The sequence below is a fragment of the Pempheris klunzingeri genome, chromosome 6 (assembly GCF_042242105.1).
Source record: "Pempheris klunzingeri isolate RE-2024b chromosome 6, fPemKlu1.hap1, whole genome shotgun sequence".
NCBI classification, from domain to species: domain Eukaryota; kingdom Metazoa; phylum Chordata; class Actinopteri; order Acropomatiformes; family Pempheridae; genus Pempheris; species Pempheris klunzingeri.
In genome coordinates, this window is record NC_092017.1 from 16,177,620 (window position 1) to 16,197,214 (window position 19,595).

Below are 19,595 nucleotides of genomic sequence, written 5' to 3' on the forward strand. Positions count from 1 at the left end.
ATGACACCCAACCAAACACTGTGTGACTGCTTGTGCCCCAAACACAGGCCTTGACCCTGACAGGAGCTCAGCCAGTGAAATACCAGGTCAAACATGCGTGCTGCGCAACAGGACAGCTTGGCTACTTTGGGGGAGACTGAGGGTGGGGTGATGTAGGAGATACAGGAGCGAGAAGAATGGCTACGTGAGAGAGAAGGGGATAACAATGCAAAGCATGAGGGATCACAGCATCGTTAGCAAAAAATAGAATATCAGATCGTTCAAACCAATCATGGCCTTGAGGGGGCTGTTTTTCACATTTACACCCTTTGTGGTTACTTATCTTTTTCAGGTATCACCAAACCCATTTCATCATCTCAGGGTACATAACAACAATTGTTTTTACATCTGTAGATCATAATGTTTGGATTAAATGAATCATTACCTAGCTTTTACGCAAGCCACGCTTCCACAGAAAATACAGCAGCATGCAAGGGAGAGCCAGAGAGTGTGACATAAGCGTGGTGCTTGTCATGCTCATTGCTCTTAGTGTTTGCACCATTGATCATTTTTATGAGCCACTCAATTAATCGATTAGAGTACTCCCCATTGGTCAGGACACATGGTTACTAAATAAAGCAATCATGAGGCAAACCCTGGAACAGTTCAACTTATCAATACAAGTATACAGAAAAAAAAAATGGAAGCATTGTCAAAAGCATATTCATGAGATGCAAAAAAAATCTACGGCTGCTGTAGTTTTAAATGTGAGAAGGCCATGTTTATCATTGCATTTTCCTTAATTTAAAAATGTCAACATATAAGTTTTTTATGAGTCTCACATGTTATTTTTCAACTGTATCCCAAGGCGCTGAGTGCTCCATTGCCCTCTGCCTGAATATATATTAAATCCATAGCCTCATAATCACTTTAGCAATGCAACAAAAATCCTATTAGTGCTGAAAGATACCTACACCTGTCTGTCCACATGGATTATAGCCAGATGATTTGCCACGGTAACAAAGTTTTAATACAGGTTCCATACATTTCTAGTTGTAATTTTGATGTTTTACTGGAAAGTGAAGTGGATTATCTCAAATGAAATTTCAAAATGTCATTTCCACTTGCTGATAGCACAAAACTATTCCTTTCAGGTCTGTTGAGATAAGAATGATTCAGCCAGGGCCGTTAAACGGTGTCTTTGCCAAATGTTCCTCCGCTTAGGAATTAATAGGCTGACATTAATACAGCAAGATAAATAGGAAGGTCAGGAATGGGAGACCTGCCATTATATGGACATCTCATGGTGATAGTACCTGCCAATCAAGTCCAATAAGTCCTTGACTCAGAATGACTCACCTTGGAATACACAGAGCGCATGCAATATGCAGTGTATACTGTCCAGAAACCCAATCTAATTAGAACGTGCACATAAATACTTTTCAGGGGTGTTGCTCCAAGAGCGCATTAGGACACAATAAAAGAAACATTTGTCGTGTGATCCAGTTTGCCATGGCTAAATTAGTGGTAAACAAACCAGGGATTATACAGACTGAGCTCGGCAGTTGGCCAGGACACTCTCCCAAACTCATCTTCTCAATTTCATCATGAGTATAATCATTGTTGCGTTCATGCAAAAATAATACAATGCAATGTGGCTAAGCAAGGTCAAGCAGTGGGGGTCAAAAACACGAACAACTGCACATTCACAGCAAGACTATTGAGTGTCAGGTAAAAAGTGTCTTGAGTTATTCATGCTGCTTGCACGCTTGAAACTGAACTATGGCGAACAAATAAACAGTTGAGGTCAGAGATTTGCTCATTGAGGTCACATTCAATGGGAAACTGTAATTGAGTTTGGCAGCTTCTGTAACTTATTTATTTTCTGTGTTGCCACTCATCTAAAACAACATGTATGTTTGAAGGGAAGGGACCAAGCCCTTTTTGGATGCACAGGGTCTGGTTTTAGTCTATGATAATAATGTGTTGTATTTACTCGGATATGCGCCAGTAAGCAGCTTTTGTGACCCCCTCCCTCCTCCCTTCAAAATGAGCTGCTGAATGGTTAAAAACCCTGCTCCGTCCTTCTATTAAGGACCTCAGCATCAATAATGCACTGTGATCGTGAGGCGTTATTAAACAGGATGATTAATTTTTAAGGTAGTGGGCAGCAACACAAAACACAAAGAAGGTAATGGAGAAGATGACTTGTCAGAGACGCATTTAAAATGGAAGTGGAGCAAGTGGGACAACAAGCCATTTATCCATGTCTTTACTCATTTAAGCAATAAGACACAAAAGAGAAGCTGAGAAATGATCTTTAGGACCAAAAAACTGGGGAATATTTTTTCTCCATCCTTGAATGAAAGATGTGTCATTAAGTAAATCCTGGGCTTACACTGAAAGTACAATCCTGATATTGAGTCATAGTCCATTTTGAACAATCCACATCTCAATCGTCTAAAAGCTCCAAAATCCTTCTCTTTTTTTGTTTGCTTTGCTGGTTGAGCTACATCTCCTCCTTTGTGACTGGTATATTTAACAGTGGCTTTAAGATAGCTTTTACCTAGATTCACCCCATCATCGCACTTCAGTATGCGTCATATATTTTTTCTCTCAACACAAATTTGTTCAGAAAGCATCAAGATGCTCTGTCTTTGAATATTTCTCAAAGCACTCAAAAAATCTTAAAACTGCACAAGCTTGGAAAGCAGCAGACTATGTTACTAGAGTGATGGATATAATGCTTTTAAATGGGTGCTAATTCTTTCAGATATGAGGCACTGTGCATAATATGGCAGACCTTGGCTCAGTGTCTGACGCTTTTAACCTTTCTGTGGCTCAGAGGGAGGACAAACACAGCCAAAATAAGGGACAACGCATAATCTCAGTCCTCACTAAAATAGAAAACAGCACAAGGACCTTAGCGTTGCAGCAGAAACAATACAACACAAATTATTTCAGCAGTGGATGTACTGTAATCTACTTTATCCTACCACATTTCTGTCCCACTGCTGCCGTATCTATTTTCAATCTAAAAGATGGCATGAATGCCTTTGTCAGACAGGGGAAGCCGCATATGTCAACCTAAAACAAGGTATAGCACCGTGTCTCATCAGGAAGCTCAGACAAAAGAAGTGGGTGTAGTCTTTCCTGAAAGCAATCACTTGTCAGCCCTAAATCTTCCCTCAGTACTGCCCTGACAGGTAATGGTGCTTGTTAAACCTGATGAAGGTATATTGGCGTTTCTTTTTTTTTTTTTTTCTTTCCTATTTTTCAATGACACAGAAAATGTCTAAAAGCCATTTAGCTGCTGCTCAGAAATATATGTTTTACACGCTCGGTTGGACAACACCACGAGACAAAGATTTGGGGAAGAAGCAAAGCAAAAGAAAAGGCACACTAATATCGCATTTATACGCGGCAACATGACGACGTAGGGTAATTTAAATAGCTTTGAATTTTCAGCCTGCATCATTAGATTTCCTGGTGCAGTTTCAGTGTCACCACTCCTTGCCCTCTCCCCACGTTCAGCTGTGAAAGAGAGAGGACAGTTTTGGGGCTGAGCCTTCTCCACAGTGTTCATTAGCATAACATCAGCCCTGTGTGGGGGATTGTGATGCAAACAAGCTCAGATTGGCTCATTCCACCCCCCTTCTGTTAATAACTACAATGCTATAGGATCTCACTCCTGCCTGCTTACTGTACAATGGATCAGCCTCTTTGGGACTGAGAGAAAGACTAGATTTTTAAACACGTGGAAAAGTTTCAGCCTCAATTTGGACGTGAGAGCTGTCATCAAGCGAATACTTGGCTTACGATCAACAGAGGAGAGCAGAGGGGCCGTACTATGCTTTTGCACAAATCTTAACATATGGCACGCCACATGAGGAAGACGACACAAAAACAGTAACAGCGATATAGTGTGTGTTATAGGCAGAAATATCTATTTTCAGGAATACACCCCAAGTCCAACTGACCATGTTTCAGGCATGACATGATTAAAAAAAATTATGTAAATTGATCTGTGGCTTATGTTATCGTCCCCTGCCACCCACAGTAGGACAGCAGATACAGCAATCACTGCTTCTGCACCTTGTGTATGTTTAATATGTGTTTGCTCTTTTGTGATAACAAAAGGGGGGCGGGGGGCAAATAGGGTTTTCTTTTTTTTTTTTGTTCTTTTTTTTCTCCCTCTGAATAACTGGACCAAAGTCGGGGAATCTAAAGACACAAGAAGAGAGAGCAGGCAGATACAGGAGACTGTCAAGCGGACTGCGATAAAACATTCACTAGGAAATTATCTTCCTGTCATGAGGCCCTCCTGTTTTGAATACCAAAGGGATTCAAATTCCCAAACAAACTCTGAAAGGTTGACCAATTTTGTGCTCTGCCAAACGATAGCGGATTGCAGTGCAGGTCGCACCTTTGAACCGCCGTGCTGGAGGTAGTATGAAGCAGAGATTTTAATCTCTGTATCTCTGCATAGGTAATCCACTGAAGTGTAATTGCTACAGCTCTAAGTTATACAAAATAATGACAGGAGAATAAGACTCACTATGAATATGAAGTGAGCGTGATAACAAAGTCCCACGTTGGGAGAGAAGGTAATACTTCGACAAGGGCTCTTGCTGGCGAAGAAAATTCTCCTCTGAACAACAACAAGCGCCTCTGTGAGGTGGTTTCTTAACACTATGCACCTTTCAGAGCAAACGAAAGCAGTGAGCTGTGTAGATGAAAGATTATGTTTTATTTGTCTACAGTGGGTGGTAAATTATATCATTGCGCAAGTTTTACCTTTTCTTGACCAGAATTATTTGTGTTTGTGTATAACCTGTAGTGATCTGATCATTGAGAAATATGAAAAAAAAGGTTTCAGAGAATAGAATGAGCTCATTTATATCCAAAGAGGTTTGCATTTTATACAATTAATAGGTTGATGTGGTCCAAGGTATGACTGGTATGAGGCACTACCTTGAATTCATAAGCACAGTTGAACCTTTAACTGTTGCCGCCACCTGCACCTTTTGAAATCATCAGTCATCATTGCAAAACACAGAAAAGCACCAGATAGATTAGTGTGATAAGACTGAGGTTATGTTTAATTACAAACACATTTTTATACTTTGGTGCGACCAAACAATCCATGAAAAGCAGATCAATACCTCCCGCTATGGTGAGCATCTTTTGTATCGTACAGCACCCAAGTGAATGATTCACAGATTTAAAAAAATTATTCATTTTCATTGAAAAAATTACAAGAAAAATGAACTTTGGCTTTAGAAGCAATGTCTTGATTTACTTTCCACAAATACAAGTAAAATGTGGCTTGACAAAAAAAAAAGTGTGTGAATAACAACCACAGGTTAAAAGCAGCGAAACACTGTAACTTCAAAGGAGACATTCTTGTCTAGCTACTAAATATTCAGTCCTGTCTTGTGAATATTTTCCATCTCTGTCGTCCTTCTATGTTTTATACACCAAAATATCCACGGCGTCAATTAGCACTTTTGTTTGAGGCTATGGCTGCATGCTCCAGTTGTATGAATCGTGTTATGAAAGCTTCATTACACATTTCTGCCTTGGCGCAAGATGTTTAACTTCTGTTAAAGTTTAAATATCAAGTATGCAGCTGAGAGTCTTGTGGCAATGACTTCAGAATATTTTTGCATTGTCCCTGAGTAATGTCTGCACACCCCTCCCTTTGCTACACTGCCTCCATTATGCACAAGAGCCTATGAGCTTTTTCAGGTGAGAGAATAAAAGATCGCTGTTCTGGACCTTGCAGTAAAGTGAGTAGGCGTTGCAGTGTCTGCAACATTCACCATCACTCGCTGATTGTTGGACTCGGCCTCAGTTTCTGCTAGCTATATTTTAACAATGCCGTTCAAAAGTTCCTGAGGTTCATCAACCGCAGACTTTTCGAAGCACTGCTAAATATCTAAATAAAATATACTACCTCTATGCTAGATAGATGTTATCGGGGAAAACACGGCAAACTTGTCCATCCTTTAGGCAGATCTCGGCCTCTTTGAGCTGCAGCTCCTCGCCTACCCCCTGGCCTGGTGGACCTATTTCTGATGGTAATAGCTGCAGGATCCGCATCCTGTCAGCTCACTCCAGACTCAGTAGTAATCAGCTCGGGCTGATGAATGACAGAAATGCCACTGGCCCCACTGCAATGACAAAAATTCGCTCATTTCTGCCCCCATTTGACTGTCCTCTTTACACTGCTTTCCCCCCCCCCATTTCCATCAACTACAATAGAATAGCACTCATCACACTAGTTCAGCTGCTGACGCTGAATCTAAAAATGAAACGTGTTGCCAGGCACAGATGCTGCGTTTGAGATTTTGTGCAGCTTGCTCGGAACTTTCTGTCTGGTCATCAATTAACCTCACATTGATTTTATCACTGGGTGACTAATGCGGACAAAACATATGTTTGGCTTAACGCTCAAAGTTGTTGCATAGTTACTGTGAGAGTACAAATGGTAGTAGATATTGTATATCAAGATTAAGATTTGCTTGCTGATTACGGATTTTCGGATTTCTTCAGGTGACGCTGAGTCCGTACCGCAGCGGCCCGGGTTCCAGTCCAGTGCAGCCCGGCCCTTTGCTGCATGGTATCCCGTCTCTCTCCCCTGCCATTTCTGTCTTTCTTTACTTTCAAATAAAGAATAAAATAGTGCAAAAAATAATCTTAAAAAAAATAATAAATGAGACAAAGGCGATAAGTGTCATCAACTCTGAATAAAGAGGGTTCCTCAAAAAGTAATTTCAGGTTTTACAGACTGTTTTTATGTAGTTGCAGTCAGCTACATAAAACAGTCTGTAAAACCTGACTCTTTTTTTTTTTTTTTAACAAATTACAGTTACACTTTTGCAGGCCCAGTAAGTTTGTCTACTGTTTAATAGATCGGAACGTGAGAAGATAAAATGCCAAAACTATATATTTCCATATTTGGGGATTTCGACTTTCGACTTTTTCAGATTAAGTTTTCCATGATGGACTGGGGGAAAAAAACTGTCTCCAACTTCTTCAGCTAAAAAACACATAAAAATCATCTAGTTTAGCTGAAAAATTCATCATCACAAAGCTGAAAACAAGGCTGTTGTTCTTAAAAATAAAAGTTGACGTTATGCATGGTCCTCATTAGGAAAGCGAATGTCTTTTAAACTCTTAGTAATTTATTAAAATTCTTGCTTTCATTAAATAAAGGTGACCAGTGATTCCAAATTAAAAACTATTAACATTCTTGATACCAGCCCTTAGCAACAATTTTAGTCACGCCCGTCAAAACATGGACATGACACTCATGCATGTGCTTTCCTAATATGGACGAACCTAAAATGAAGCCTAGAATAAAAACTGGATTGTCATTTTGTGGCTAATTCCATTATTTCTGCTTCTCCACATATCTAGCGATAATATACCAGGTGTGAAGTAGAGGCTGCAGTTCTCACACGTGTCTTAATTACTAAAACCAGTTTGCTAGGGACTGAAAAGCTGACTTACACAAACAGGTCGGTCTAATGGATAAAGCAGTCAGGGTATGTGTGATTTATGGCAGAATTCACACCAGCAGAGCCGCCTCACACCTCATTTAAAAGGAGGTACAATTAATTATTAGGGCAGCCTGTATATGTATTTTTCCCTTGCATATGCCAAAGAGACCAAATCAGAGACTCGCCGAGGTGTCGATACTAAGCTTTCCACTTTTCATTAGAAATACATTAATAATTTCATGTTTCCACCTACACACACACACACACACACACACACACACGTTCAGAAGCTCAACTTATCTGCAGTATTTAAAATGTTCATTACCTAACCCCCCGGCAGCGGAGGAGGAGTTGGATCCAACAGGCAGCAGTGAATGCCAGGCCTGGCACAGCTGTACAAGCAAAGCTGTAAAGGGACGTCACCGGCCACTGTCGCTCAATCTTCCCCTGTGTTAATCCCACACTATCTGCATTCACGTCAGCCCCACTTCTCGTGTTCCTGCATTGCTTTTCACACTCCTAAGTTCAATTTGGCAGGAAAGTGGACATGTTGCATCAGTCCTGGCTGAAAATCCTCTCGGCATTGTTCCTTTTCCAATAATCTTTCTGCATGATGATCCAATAGTCATTTTCTACAAGCTATTTCTTGCTTCTTGTTTTCTCTTTCAGGTATTCACTGAACCAAATAAAGTGTGTATAAAAATGTTATGTAAATGTTAATGCTATTCAATACTAGATCCTAGCTCTGTGACTTTTACCAGAAGCGTAGCGAACATGAGTACATATGAGATTTAAAAGCCTTTAATGCTCCTGAATCTCTTCTTAGCTGATCAGATCATCTTCTGAATCGCCTCAATACACAAGCGGGGCGGTGTGTGTACAGAAGAGTCAGCTCCATTTATCTATATTCATCACTTACAATATTAGGGGGAGACATTTTGCTGTTGTATCATACCTCAGACTGTTATTGTAGCTGGACAAATGCGCTGAAGAATGAACACTCAAGTGGTGGTCAGGTTTTAGTAAGCCAGCGCTCTTAGACCCCTCTATGTTTTACAGACAGGAATTTTATACCCAAGCTCCAATGGAACCAAATCCTGGCCCTCAGGGGCAGAAATTTTCTTTTTAACATCTCTTTTCGGGACTGACATTTTGTCCTCTGTTTTCAAATGTTTTCCCAAGAAGCTTCTCTCCAGTTGACCCAAGCAGAGACCATCGCCTCTGGCTTGTCACGGAGAGAAGAGTGATGCGGTTCTGTGGGCAACAGAGAGGGAGGCTCTGTACTGAGACAGCAGCAGGTGCAGCTGTGACAGTTGCCGTGTTGTTGCTAGCCCCACACTGTAGTCAAGATGAGGTTCACAGATGTAGCCACTCAGTGCAGTGGTTTATTGGCTGCCTGAAACAATGCATCTCTGTCAAGAACAACTCCTCCTAAGGCCATTTCAGTCTAAGAGTGCTCTGTATGAAACAAGGCGTAGAAAAACCTCATTCTGACACACAAGGTCAATTTTGCTCCACAGCAACACAATCAAAGCTCCCCCTGCTCTGCGAAAAAACACAAAACAAATTCCAACCTGAAGCAATCACACTGAAACATGCGGGTTCAAGCCACATTTTCATGTCAAGCGATTTGTCTGCGTAAACCCCCCCGAAAAACAAAAAACAAAAAGAAAAGCATAGAAACAACAATAAAACTAATAAATAATAAGAATGTGTAAATTCTGCATAAATGTAAATATAATTGTTAAAATCATATCATATTTCCAATTATTTCTAATTGTATAATTAGCAAATATTTTTGCACTAACTATTGCTACAAGCAAAACACATTTCTGTTTAATTATTACCGAGCCTCGCTCGCGCGCATGCTTCTTAAAGCTGCACTTTACCCCCAGGTGGATCTTGCAAGACATGCATTCCAATCCTGCGACACTTTCAATACATCATGACTGCAAAAAATTAATGGCATCCATTTTGCCGTGACTTTTTTTAGTGGAGAGAAAGCAAACCTGATTCCTGCCTTCAATTCAGACCCCCCGAAGTAGCCCGCAAAGTCCAATCCAAGGTGGCGTTTCGATGAATCTCAGAGTGGCTCGAGATCTGAGATAATATGACTATTGTTTTCCTGTAAAGCACCCAGTCTCTGCTTGTTCAATTACTGGAAGGAGCCTCAACGAGGGCGGTTAAATCATTTGCAGAGACATTATCTACGCAGAGAGAGAAAGACAGAGAAAGAGGGGGGAGAGAGCGAGGGAGGGACGCAAGGAGAGAGAGAGAGAGAGAGAGAGAGAGAGAGTGAGAGAGAGAGAGGAGAGCAGACATAGGGGCCAAACTTTAGTCTGTAGAGGAAACAGAAACATTTTTTGTGGACCACACATGGAGGGTAGTGCGAAGATAAAAGCAGCAGGATTCATGATTCACTGCAGGAAATTAATAGACTAATACAGTTCTCTCTGTTTCAGTGCCAAAAACCACATAATAAGATAAAATTGTTTTCATTACAGGTGATGATGGATATCTATGTAGGTTATTAAAATGTACACAGAATTTATGAGTGAGCGACCACAAACTTCTTTCTTCCTCACATATGTCTCCCACAAACAAAACCAACTAACAAATGCTCATCTGTCAGCGTGAGCAATCATTAAGAGATAATTTGATTGTTTTTTCAACCTCGGCTGTGTTTGATGTCGCTGGCATGGTAGCAATTGAACAGACAATTATTTTGTTGATTAGCTTAGTTTTTAGCAACTTACTATGCCTGTGATATTCCTCTGAAACTCCCAGACCAGACGCTCAACTCCATCTGACTTGGCAACTACAATACAAGAACAAAGCTCCCACACTCCCCAACTAAATACTGTACAATAAAATATCATTTATCAAAGCCTCAGACTTCCAAAGCGACCATATACCACAAAGGCATATAGAATGAAACGTGCAGCGGCACTTAAAAAAGGGAACATTAGAAGTAATATGTGACTGGCAGATTTTCAACTGCAAATTAGCCAGTGCACAGTGTTTTAGAGTGCATCTACTTGCGTGGCTCATATTTTTTTCACAGTTTGACTTTAATGCTTGGCGTGTTTGATCATTCAAAATCAACGCTGCTTTGAAAAATGCATTCCAACATGAAGACTTGAATCTAGGTGAGCGTCTACTGTAGTTTGTGAAATTAAAGCGCTCTCAGTATATCAATAGACATACACATATTTTTATTGAATTACAACCTGTTCTTAGTTCCTTTTTCACCAATTGAAAGGAGCTATTGGTGGGGTTTTTTTTTTTTCCGTTTTCGATTGGGTTGTGGCTACTTCTGCTTCTGCTCTGCTATCACTGACACAAACAGTTCTGAATTTTGCATTCAATATTCTGGGAGTATCACAGTTCGCATAATTGCTAAATAGCATGTAACTCGACCCAACTCAGGTATGTAAATCATTTTGATAGACAGCCACAACTAAATCTGAAGTACAGCCCCAGAAAAAAAAAACATAATAAAAAAAAAAAAACTGCCATTAGTGAAATCATATTTGAACAGAGGAGGGAAAAAAAAGGCAGGGGGAGTAAAACTTATCTCACTTGCAATGAGTCGCAATTGTCAAGGACAAATGCTGCCTATATGGAGGAAATATATTGCCCTGGCATGTTTACCCACACCATCCCTAAATAACAGCCCTGTCTTGTTGGAAAAGGGGCTTTTAAGTGTGGATGTGCTTCGCTCTCCTATAATCCAGCCGAGACATTACTCCTTCCCCTGGCAGACGTCCGCAGATCCCCCCTCTCTCACAGCCAGGCCTTGCTCTCGGCTGCTATGGCAGAGCTGCAATAACTGCTGTTTGCTTAGAGCCTTGCCTCCCAGGTTCTCCTCTGTCACACAGAAATTGAATATTTTCCCAAATAGTGTTGCAGCTGTGCACAGATAAGGACAAGTCCTGTTCACATAGCACAAAGAATGAGACAGGGTCAGTGTGTGTGTGTGTGTGTGTGTGTATGTGTGAGCATTTATGTGTATGAGTGTGTGTTGTCTATATTGTTAGTCTTCTTTAAATTATAAAAAAAAGAACATATGTAACAAATTAAATGATAGCAAGAAAAATAACTATATAAAATGTAATTATGAAAATAATTATGACATTTTTCAACAAGTACAAATATGTTTCTAATGTCCTTATTATCTTTTTAAAAATGATTTAAGTGATACAAACTAATGCTCACTGATGTGATGGCTCTAATTCCAAATCTGTAAAACAGTAACATGTAAAAAAAAAATCCCTCTGGTGATAAATTCCTGAAGTTTTTTTTTGCACAGCGCTATGTTGACAGACGTTTCTTTCACTCGCATTGGGAGTGACCTAAACACACACTGCTAATAGCACACAGCATATCTTATCCAGAACACTGCCAGTGTTTTCAACATGATGTAAAATACATGAGCTACGATTGGAAATCAGGCCACCATGTTACACCCAATCGTTTTATGACCAGAGGACAATTTTTACGACTCAGTTTTGCACTTTGCACTTCCTTTTCTTCTAAGTACCTTTCAGAGAAGCACAAAGTGAGTGAAGCAATGAAAAAAAAAAAAAAAAAAGCCAGATAAGCTCAGGGAAGCTGCCACTTAACCAGTGCACAGAGGGTTATGTGAGAGCCATCAGCTAATATCCATGTTGTTTCTTGTCACCGGAGTTTGAATTGACCCTTGCTTTCCACCGCCTATGTCCTTGCTGTGTAATGTTCTGCTAGGAAATTATTTAGGCAAGCAGAAAGTTTCACCTGCCATTTCAGGGGCACCGAATCCCCCGCTGCACCAGAGGCCTTTGGCAAGTGGAAACAAATGTTTCACAAAATGGCAGGGAGGGGAACACGCTGGCGCACTGCATTTTACTGATTGCCAATCGTAAAATAAAATCAGCCATGAAAGGGGAGGTATTTTGGCCCACCAAAGGCCTGCACATTACATCAAATTTGCCATAGCTTTCTTTTACAGCCTTGTTTCTTCCCTTTAATGGCGAGCAGTTATCTGCACAGTATGACTCCATGTAGGTGGTTTAGCAACAGAAAAGATTGCATCTGAAAACACAAACCCACAATTTACACGCCAAATAAGCAGTGGGATGTAAATCTAAATGCTCTCTACAATCCTCTACTTGTGACGCATTCACAACCTCCATCATTTGCTGGATTTTGCAATGAAGTAGCTAACACACCATTTGTCAGAATTGCAACTTAAATAGGTCCCTGTTACTTACACACGGTTTGGCAACAAAGACAGTGATGCTCAAGAAAAGAAAGGGAAAAAATGAGCTTGAATTTGGTGGTGTTCACCATGAATAAAAGCGGGACGCCCGTATAGTGTAGCGCTAGCACAAACGATCCACTCAGGCACAATGCAACCTTCAAATCAATCATATGGACTCGCCAATCGCTGCTCAGACAAAGACAACAGGCTGATATCCACGCTTGCGAGACTACGACACAAAAACAAAGTGAGCCAATGTTGCCACTGGTCAGTGTGTGTGCACACTTTTATTGGATTAAATCAATAACAAATTACCTTAATAAAGCCAGAGTGGAAGTGCCTGGCTTGTTGTTATAATTTAAAAAATCTGGAGAGGCTATGAAAGCTGCGTTATGATCTGTTTAATGCACCAGTCAAATATCCGTGGATGGCACAAAAGCTCAGCTGCTGTTCTGGGGGACAAACATAATGCCAGCAGAAAATTAAGCAACAGTCCGTAATGCCACAAATTTTGCTGCGTTCACACCCACTCACCCGTTCACACTCACTGAGTCATAAGCGTCTCATGTGCTGCGAGAGTGCGATATAGAGTTGAGAATAGAGTGAGATGTAGCACTTTGTCTCCCCCCCCCAACCCATATAGACGCGTGCTGGGCTGTATTGATCTGCGAGTGGAGATGAACGCACAAGCAAAGAGGAGCAATCTGGTCCTCTGGCAGCTCAAGACCAGCTGCAGTTCTTTGAAACCGGACGCACTTCCACTGAGACAAGGCTACAGACTGAAAAAGGTGCTCTCTGACGCTGGATTCAGCGGTAAAATGCTCATAATGGCATGCTCGCGCTGAGGATATCAAGCTCTGAGACATCTGATAGTTTGCCTCTTTAATCCACATTCCAAAGTAGTTTTGGATTAATTCCACAGAGTGCAGACACACCTGTTTTTACAGGCACTTACAAACAGAACGACAATCTCTATGATTTCGCTCTGTGAGAGAGTGATTCTCTCCAAACCACGTTTAAGAATTTTTATTTTCATGTTGTTGTTTTTTTTACACTAATACTAAACGTAAACTAATGTTTTCTTTTTTACACTATTACACTACTTTGTGAGTCATTGTACAATCAGCCTGTTAGCGTGTGAAAGCTTTGACATATTCTCTCACACCAACACACAAACACGTACCAGTGAGAGACTGTGTTATGTACACGATGTCATACGGACCTACTTACAAGAAAGGGGGAATATACACAAGTCCTTCAGTTTTACCAGCTCACACACTCACTCTCGAGCCTTTCAGGCTCAGCCAAAACCAGTGGCACAAAATACAGCTCCTTCCATTGTAGAAGGGCTCTGACCACTTTGATATGCTAATATGTTCCTTCCAAACAGCTGGAATTTGCACTTGTATTAATTCATTTTTTATGCACAAACACATGAAAATGGAGTTTCCCCCAGAAGAGAGGCTTGAACAAGACGTGTGGCTCGTGGAGGCTGATGAAAGCGTGTGTATCAGCTTTTTTCTTACACATTCCTGAAAACTCAACACACATCCATAAATGGGCTGCCTTTGTATTTTACTGAATTGTCACTTTGTTATTTATGGCGAGGGAGATAAAGCCACTTCACCCTCACACCACCATCCTTGTGTTTCCTACCATCTCAAGAGTACAGCCTCAGAAAAGGTCGTGCCTGTTCAATCAGGATCGTCGTAATTAGATCATTTAAATGCACATTTGGCTAAATGCTCAACAAATGTCAGATTTCACAGTGACTGTATGTTCCTCTGGTGGACAGCTATGATGAATGTGTTGGACACCAGACAGAAATGAGGCACATTCATGGACTCTTAATCCAGGCAGGAATTTGCAGCTTCCTCTCTATAATATCAGACGCACAACCTTAAAACAAAAAAAAAAAAAAAAAGAAAAAGAAAAACGCAGGGCATGTGAAGAGTGGGGCTAAATTTAACCCAATCCACTGATCGATCACTGAAGATTACTGCTGTGCTCCAGGCTGCCATGCATCACCGGCTGGCCGCTGTGTGCTTCTCGAGGCCAGGAGAGGCACACACACCACCACACCGCACCGCATGTGCGCCTCCGCTGCCTACTCTTTAACACATGGTTGACAAGACGCGTTCGGAATCGGTAGGCCTAAATAATAAATGTGCAGTAAGGGGATCTAATTTTTGCAGCCACCCTGCGCTGACTGGATTGGAATAAAGTCTAAAGCAGCCAAATCAGCCCCCTTTTATGTGTGTTTTCATTTTTATTCCTCCCTCTGACTGATTTCCATGGCATTTCCTGCGCTTGTAGCTCATTGCATCATAGGCTCTCTGTGGCCAAAACTAATTATTACATTGGTAGGCGAGGCTTGGCTGTTTTTCTTCTTCTTCTTCTTCTTCTTCTTCTTCTCTTTCTTTTCTTTCTTTGGACAAATAGCCTAGTCCCAATTATAATGGATTAGCCCGTGAATGCGCTCAAGAATCACACCGACATCGCTTCTCAGGTCACAGCTTCCAGCATAAATCCCCATTCAGACCAACAAGACCATCAGTGGGTTTAAAAAGCCTCGGTGACCAGCAGCACCACCAACAAACTACACTTCAACTCTGGAGGCATACATTCCAATTAAATGGTGCTTTACATGTTCTGGGTCACATAAATGCGCCGCTCCCCCCACTTTTTTTTTTTTTTTTTTTTTAAATAGTTTCCATTCAGCCAAACTCGGCAGCCGAACAGATCAATCCACATCTGGTTATGCTTTGATTAACTCTTTTTCAATTGACCACGGACCATTCAAACTATTTAAATCGCTCTAAGAAGAGGTGTCCTGCTTTAGAGACTTAGTAATTGTTCGGTGACTCTCCAAGTAACACCTGATCGTCTCCTACTTTTAAAAAGTAGCTCAGATTAACTGCAAGGCTGAACTCAGCTGCTTTGCTGCCGTTTCAGAAGGCAAACAGAGGCTCTGAAGCGGCCGAGCAACAGAGAGGAAAGTTACTAACACTCCACATCAACTTGTCAAATTACTGCTTTAGGGTCTGATCTATGAAGTTAAGTGATGAGGCTGCCGCGCAAAAGGAAAAACAAACAAAAGAGCACTCTTACCTTTCTTGAAAAGCAGTGAAGCCAAACGGGATATATATATATATATATAAAAACAAAAATGAAGTCAGTAGGGATGTGAGTTGTGAGAGGAAGGAGGAAAAAAAAAAAAAAAAAAAAAGTCAGATTGTGGAAAGACAGTCTGATGGGAACTCCTCTGCAGCGGAGAGAGAGAGTCTGCAGGTCTGAGGCATGCTCCCCTTATCTGGGACAGAGGCTGGCTACCAGGCGGCGGCGGGTCCCCCCCTCAGCCCGCACGGTCCCCTGCCCCGGACGCACACCTCCATGGCAAGCAAGGTGCTGCTGCTGCTGCTGCTGCTGCTGCGCTCAGTCCTCACTCATCAACACCTACTGCACCTCAGAGCAGCTCATCTAATCTCGGCTGTCCTGTGCGCCTTCGCCCCCGGAGCGGCAACAACAAACAAGAAGAGGAGACGCGCAGCTCGGGGACCCAAAAAAAAAACGAGTGACTGAGAGGGAAAGACAGAGTGGGGGGCTTTCAGTGTCTGGTGAAAAATGGGAAGAGAGAGAGAGAAAGAGAGAGAGAGAGAGAGAGAGAGTGAGGGGGGGTTGAGAGAGAGAAAGAGAGAGAAGACCGCTCTCTTTAGCCGCCGATGCTGCTCTCCCGGCTCCTCTGAATGAGACACTGAAGAGTGGGCAAGTTTCTGCGGCTCGCCTGTGGAGAAAGATCCCGCTCACAGTGTTGAGACACTTGGTGGAAGCGGCGCGGAGCGGGCTTCCAGTAAACAGCGCCAGTGCAGAGGAGAGCTGGCTGCCGTGTGCAGGAGCCGTCTGAGCGCAGGGCTGCACGGAAACCTGACATGGACTCCACATGCGCGCTGACTCGGAGTGTGGAGCCGTGCAAAGAGAGGCTGATCACATCAACTTATCATCATGCCCGACAGGAATCAGCTCAGCTTCTTCTTTTTTTTTTTTTTTTTTTTTTTTAACCTAAGAGAAGATTCAACTAAGCGTCATACAGACAGGAAGGATGTTATCATAAATTTGCTCCTCATTTTTTTTGGCCCCTTTTTTCTGTTTAGAGATGCAGTGCTGGCTTCCATCTGGGCATGAGAGGCCCATGCTCTGTCACAGTAGGCAGTCCAGCCTATTCATCCAATGACAGAAGACTTATTCTACTGTAATACTACCAAGCATCAAAAGGAACATGGAAGCACACATGCATACTTTTCTCCCCCCCTCCCCCCTCCTTCCCCCCCTCCCTCACTCCAACTGGCCCCACAGGATAACACACTGGCCAGGGTGGAGGTGGTCAAGCTGCTGCTGCTGCTGCTGCTGCTGCTGCTGTCGGTGTGTAAAGCCAAGTGTGTATCTGTGTGTGAGTGTGTGTGTGGAGCCAAGCAAGTTTTGCAAACTGAGAAATCCTCTCCTCATTTGTGAGCTTGCGTGTGTTGTTTCCCAGCACTTTTCCTTTAACATGATTCATAATATTGCCAGCAGCAGTCGAGGGAATTTTGTGAGGCTGCAGTGGATGTGACCCCCGCACTCCTTACTGTAAGCTGTTGGCGATCCACACTTTGTATTCGCTGTGTACTGCAGGTGATTGATATATATCTTTTGAAAGGAAGCTGAGCCAAAACATATGATTTTAATTTTAAAAAGCCAAATGTATTCCTCCAAGTCAGAAAATCGAATTTTCAATGCAGCTTGTTATTTTTTTTCCCCCCCCATATTTTCATTAGCGTTTCTATCTTTGAATCAGAGTATCTTAAAAATAAACACAACATGCAGCTCCCAACCGTTTCATGTTTACTCCTGCATCTGATGAAGACTTGGAGCATGTTATGATCTGAATGAGGAATTCTGTCCAGAAACACTATCAGGCGGGACGCGGGCACACAGCTGGCTTCAATAAAAACTGTCTTTCACCCACTATGGGGAAATGTGAAGTTGAGTCATGGTTGCCAGGTGAAGGTGAACGCAGGAGAGGGGCAGACTTATGTTTTCATAAGCATAATTTTACATAATAATACAGCCTTTTTTCTTTCTTTTCTTTTTTTGCAAGGGACAAAAAAAGAGAAAACAGATGTAATAAAAGGTCACTCTGTGGCAAACATCCATATCTGGAGAAATGTTTATTTATAAGCCAAGACTAAAAACACATGTGGTGTCTCTGTGGCTGTGGTGTTGAACAGCTTAAACTGCCATTTTGCATGAATTCATTTGAATCTGCTTCCTCAAATTGTCAACAGAGGGCATTAGACTTATATTGCTATTCTTCTGAATGAACATAATTCACTGAACTGTAAAATCCACAGCCAGATAACAGACAGAACAGGTGAAGACAGAGATATCAGTTTGAATCACACAGCAATTAAATTTTCTTTGCTAATTATAGACCACTTTGTGTGTGTGATCCCAGCTTGTGTAGTCGTTTCTTTGACGAGTCACAGCGGTTGAACATAAATTGTTTATGTGCAAGCGTTTATGATAAACTCTGATGTAATCATATCTTGCAAAGCCAGAGCAATATTGCACGTAATCACTCACCAAATGGTGCATGATTCATGCTGGCTGTTTTTAGCAGCCCCCCAAAAAGATTCAGATTCAAGATGAGAAACAAGGTCAGAAATTATGACGGCATTTTGAAAAGATCTTGTGCATGTACACGCGTGAAAATCTGAAAATCCAAGGGTGTGGCTGCAGGGTAGTAAAGACGTAACTGCAGTGTTTTTCTGTTTTCGTATCAGTTGAAAACGATGGCAGATGCTTTAGACAGACTTCAGCCATCCATGGTGAGAGCAAACATGTCTCCCCATTTCCCATGTGGCTCTGAGCCTGCCTCTTAACCTTCAATTGTTAACCTAACAATGCTTATTGGTTCCTTCCCAAAATATTTGCACATGATTGACATTTCAGGCGCACATGACCAGTCACAGGACTGCCGCTGACCCCAACAAATCTGCGTCCCTACTCTGATGACAGACAAAGGTTTGGCCAGGTTTTATGTTTCAGTGCACAATTAACAAAGCCACGTCTAACCTTGATCGCTCAGTCACTTGGTCATTAAGTATCTTTGACTTTCTTTATTTCGCCTTTCTATTACATTTCGCCAGGATTGACCTGGACACACATCAACTAGAGCAAAAGTTCAAAGTGAAGCTGCAAGAAGCCTGTGTGAACTGGGAACTAGTGATGTTTCTTTCCCTGTTTCGCTTGCATGAAATCCAGCAGCTTGATCTGTTCCAAACCAAGTGAAACTCCTCCACATCACAACTACACCGACTCTCTCGGTATTCTCGCATCAATTTTGTCAAGCTGGTTTTAGTGGTCTCCTTGGATATCAAACTCTCGGAGTAGACTCGTAATCAAAGAAGGCCTCTCTACAGAGTGGAGACTGGGTTAATATTTATGTAGCCATGGGCAACCATGCAGCTTGGAGTTTTGACCTCACTTCTGCAGCACCTCGAGGAGCTGCCCTGTGTCTGCAATGGTTGAACTAGACACAGAGCTTATTTAGGGAAGCAACAGGGCTTGTACATATAAATATATATATTTTTTTTAAAAAAGGCAGAGGTTTCATTGGGTATAATGTTAATTTTGTACATGTGAATACTTACAAAGGTTTTTCTGTGAGTTGCGTAGGAGGGTGCCGAATTCCAACCTGTGGCTGAATTTCAAATTCAAAGCTCTCTGCTGAAGTTTCGTTCTTAACCTTGCTTGTAAATATGGATTTTGACACAAGAGGACAGCTGCATACCGCCTTCACTCAACATGCTATATTCATGGAGACTTTT

The 19,595-nt window shown here is 41.8% G+C and overlaps 1 protein-coding gene across 14 annotated transcripts in view; it reads right to left on the reverse strand.

Moving 5' to 3' along the window:
• The window catches only part of adgrl2a (adhesion G protein-coupled receptor L2a), a 94,304-nt gene extending 77,909 nt beyond the window's left edge, over positions 1 to 16,395 (reverse strand). For 11 of the 14 annotated variants that reach the window (XM_070832726.1, XM_070832722.1, XM_070832725.1 and 8 more), the window contains exon 1: positions 9,497 to 9,683. The gene's annotated coding sequence lies outside the window, so the exon portion shown is untranslated. Of the gene's footprint in view, positions 1 to 9,496; positions 9,684 to 10,243; positions 10,317 to 15,840 lie in introns of those variants that run through there. The other 3 variants (XM_070832718.1, XM_070832731.1, XM_070832719.1) reach the window with 2 other exon arrangements.
• Between the last annotated feature and the right edge of the window lie 3,200 nt (positions 16,396 to 19,595).